This window comes from Chinchilla lanigera, unplaced genomic scaffold (genome assembly GCF_000276665.1).
Source record: "Chinchilla lanigera isolate Chin_1 unplaced genomic scaffold, ChiLan1.0 scaffold00005, whole genome shotgun sequence".
Classification (NCBI taxonomy): Eukaryota; Metazoa; Chordata; class Mammalia; order Rodentia; family Chinchillidae; genus Chinchilla; species Chinchilla lanigera.
Window position 1 is genome coordinate 18,644,114 of NW_004955406.1, and position 4,000 is coordinate 18,648,113.

General features: G+C 45.9%; 1 protein-coding gene across 1 annotated transcript in view; it reads left to right on the forward strand.

Annotated features, from left to right (window-relative positions):
* Nucleotides 1-237: 237 nt before the first annotated feature.
* Soat1 (sterol O-acyltransferase 1) overlaps nt 238-4,000 on the forward strand; it is a gene marked incomplete in the record, with an annotated part of 64,316 nt that continues 60,553 nt past the window's right edge. The window contains 1 exon segment of the mRNA XM_013521162.1: nt 238-404.

Genomic DNA, 4,000 nt, shown 5'->3' on the forward strand with positions numbered 1-4,000 from the left:
TTTCAGATTTCAAAACTGATGCTCTGGCTTCCTTTGGAGCACATGGCAGCTCTGTCTACTATATGAGCTGGACAACCAGCTCCTTTCCCATCCCAGCCTTTGAAAATGATCAAGCTTTCTATTTTCCCACAATTCCAACCCAGCCTATTCTACTCCTTAATGCTTCCTGCCCGTCCCTGTTGGCACTGAAGTTTGCAGTCCTCCTTAACACTGAGATGCAGGGGGCGGGGGGCGGGCTGGCGCGCGGGCCGCTTTATCTGGCTGTGCGGCGGGGTTGCGGGCGTCGCGGGCTCTGGGCGGCGGGACGTCTTCCCGAGGCCGATCTGTCCGCTGCTGCGCTGCCTCGGCTTGCGACTCACGTCTCTCGGCGCAGGCCCCCGCAGCCCGGCGGGCTCGGGCCTCAGGTAACGCCTGTACCCCGCGCCGCTCCCTTCCCGGCCGGGTCCCCCCTCTCAGCCCGCGGGCACGGGAGGGGTTGGCGGCCGCCTCGCCGGCCCGCGGGCCTGGCCTCGTCCGCCTCGCACGCCTCGCACGTCCCGGGGACTTGGGGAGGGGAGGGTGGGAAAGTTAGCGTCCGGCATCCGGTTCACTGGCAGCCTTTTAAACCCCGGCCCGTGTCCGGGTGTCCCTCGGGCTCTGTGGCATCTCTCAAGCCCGTGGTGGAGAAAGTTTAAGCGGAACCGGGAGGGTCCCCGGGAAATCGGCTTCTTGTGGTTTTAGGGGAAAAAGCTGTGTGCGGTCAAGGATGGCACTACAAGACACCAAGATCTGTGTGGGGCCATGGGCACCGGATCATCAAGCTCATGGGTTTTTGTTGTTGTTGTTTTGTTTTTTGAGACAGGGTCTCGCTATGTAGCCCAGGCGGGCCTCGAACTCACAGCGATCCTCCTGTCTCAGCCTCCCAAATGCTGGAATTAGGGATGTGTGCCACCCCGCCCGGCCTCAAGCTCGAGTTTCGTCTTCCGATGTTAGAATGTAGTTGTCAAGTTTCTATTTTTGAGCTTAAGTGTTAATGGCCATGAAATTTAAGGGATTATGTATGTTTAGTACTCATGCGTATGTGAAACACAGCTAGGAACTTCATTCCCTACATTTGTTTATAGGTTAAGATCTTTGGTCACTTTAAGTGGTTGCCGCTTGTTTTTCTCTCCCAGAGTACTTGTCTTTCCACCCTCAAAGTAACACTCAAATCGAGGTTTTTTCCCTCGTTGCATTAAATTGGGGGGTAGCCTGAACGCCTTGTGGGGGAAGTTGGTGGTGTGGGGGCGCGCATGGGTTTTGGAAGGCGCTGTGTTTCCAGACAGAATAAGCGTGGGGAAGAGACCGCGTCGTAACCCTTCGTGTTTGAGCTGGTTTCAAATTCTCTTCAAGTCCAAAATACGGAGTGCGCTCACTCTTGCGGCCCCTTTGAGCCTCTTTCCTCGTGGCTCTCCACGCTGAAGCCACTCTTGGTTTTATTTTTCGTTCCTGGAAAGCCTCCTTCTTTGTCTTGGCTTTTGGCCTTTGCGTTTCTAAACTTGTTAATGTTCCATCTCCCTTTCCGCAGTTCCTAAACATTCCTCACATACTAGTCTCAGTTGTCACTTCCTCCAGAAACTCATCCCCTCGAGCGTTCCTGATACTCCATACAGTGTCCTGACCGGCAGTTCACAATCAGTTGTAATGAGTTGTGCTGTTAGATTCCTTGTTTTCTCTACTAGTGAATGTCATGAAGGCTAGCTTAGTGTAGCTTAAGTTTTCTCAGGGTCTGTCTGGCTCCAGCACCCCGTACAATGAAAGAAGGAATGAGTTGGAGGTCCGAGGAAGAGAAATATTAACTAGAGGAGAGTTCCTGTCTTCTATGAGAAAGAAGTGGAGGCCAGTCAGGCTCCATTTGTCAAAGAGGAGACCCTTTTTTTGTGTGTGTTTACCACATGGATAAATGATTGTACTAACCATATAGATGTAAATTAAATTTGTACACGTTCTGCAGTTTGCTAATTAATATAATGAACCATTTCTGTCGTATGTAAAAAGTCACAGGGTTGTATGTGGACAAATCTTTAAAAGGAAGAGGGACATTTTTATGTCTTAGGTTTTAAGTTCTATCCACAATTGTTTTGTCTTTATCCTCACTAAGCCTTAGGGTGATACAGCAAAGTTCTATTTGTTGTTGTTGTTGTTTAGTTTTTTGGAATAAGGTCTCACTGTGTATTTACTATGTCACTGTGGCCTTGTATTCACTATGTAGCCCAGGCTGGCTGCAGTCCTCCTGCCTCAGCTTCCTGAGTGCTGGGATTACAGGCACTGACCACCCCCACCCCGACCCCAGCAGCAAAGTTCTTTATCTGGAGTAAGCATGCAATTTTTATTTGTAATACAGATTTGTAGGATTTTTTGGAAGCTTCATCAATGAGAACATTGCAGGCTGATGAAAGTTGCTACTTCTTTCCAACATAATTCCCTTGTTTCTCAAATAATTATATTTTTCGCATTCTGAAGATGGCAGATACTTAGAATATTATGTAACCTCAGTGCACCAATTAGTTTCATAAATTACGTTCAGTCAGTGTGTTTTATTTAATATATCTAGCTGATCAACTTTGTTACCTGGGGAGAAGTATTTCCACTGCCACTCACTTCTGTGACTTCAAACAAGTTTAAGTGTTTTTTATTCGTTTATGAGACAGGGTCTTGTTGTGTAGTTCATGTACAGTCTTGAACTCACTGTACAGCCCGGGCTGGCCTTGAGTGTGCATGGATCCTTCTGTTTCAGCCTCCCAAATGTTAGGATTATAAGCGTGCACCATCACACATGGCACTTACCCACTTACCGGTTCCAGATCTGCTCCATCTTTAAAAATGGAATGGAGTGGGGTGTGGTGGTGCAAGCTTCAGCCCATCACTCTGGAATGCTGAGGCAAGATTGGAAGTTTGAGCCAAGACTGGGCAATTTAGCAGGAGTCAGACCCTGTCTCAAAATCAAAAAATTAATATCAGTGCTAGGGATGTTGCTTTGTGCAAAGGCCCTGGGTTCAATCCCCAGAAGGAAGGGAGTGGGGGAGAATGGAAATCTTTAATAAGATAGTGGACCTACTATGGTACCTAGTACTCTATGTTGCTGGCTTAGTAAACTGGTGCTTGGTTCCTTCACTCCTGTCTTCTCAAGAGACCAGTCTTGTGATCACAGCTCTTTCACTTCCTGAACTTAACTAATTTTGCAACCTGCTCCAATGTAGTTTTCCTTCCTGAAAGTGATTGTATATGTAGTTTAGTAAATCACAGCTATTTTATCCTCAAATTGTGAAATGTCTAGTCTGTATCCCACCCTCCATTTTTTTTCTGAAAAAGTTTTTGTTGTTGTTCTGCTGGATTTTCCATGGTATTGACCCTAGAGTACCATACCTGTTCTTGAGTCTTCTAACTTGGTTTCCAACTTTGCTTGCTCTTGGTTCTCTTTTAATCTTTCTACCTCCTTGCCTTTTTGTAGTTTTTTTTTGTTTTGTTTTGGTTTTTTTGAAATTCTGGAAATTGAACCTAGAGCCTTGGACAAACATCTCTACCCCTAATATTGTCAGTTCTTTAAATGCCCCATAATATTAGGGAAATTAACTACCTATAAATTGGAATGAGTATTATATCAGTTGTTAAGTAAGTGCTATGTAAATGCTAGCTTAATTGTTTTCTAGGTAAACTTTAACAGATTTCTTGAATTGATGTGCTTTGGATTTAGGAGCAACCCATACACTGATAAGTAAGTACCAGATCTCTATCTGCAGTTCAGACTTGTATATTCAGCTAGTCTCAATCATTTGGCTGGCCTGTGGGCGCATACTATTGAATTTATCTACTCTTTCTCATCCACTTAATTAGCATAAAGCCACACCTATAGTTTTACTGAGTTGGAAAACTCAACAGGGGATCTGTGTGAAAACTGCCTTCTGCATGTAAACAGCTGGACATCTCAGAGACCCTTAAGCTTGTAAATTTCTTTTTTCCTTAATCTCTCCCCCTTCAATTC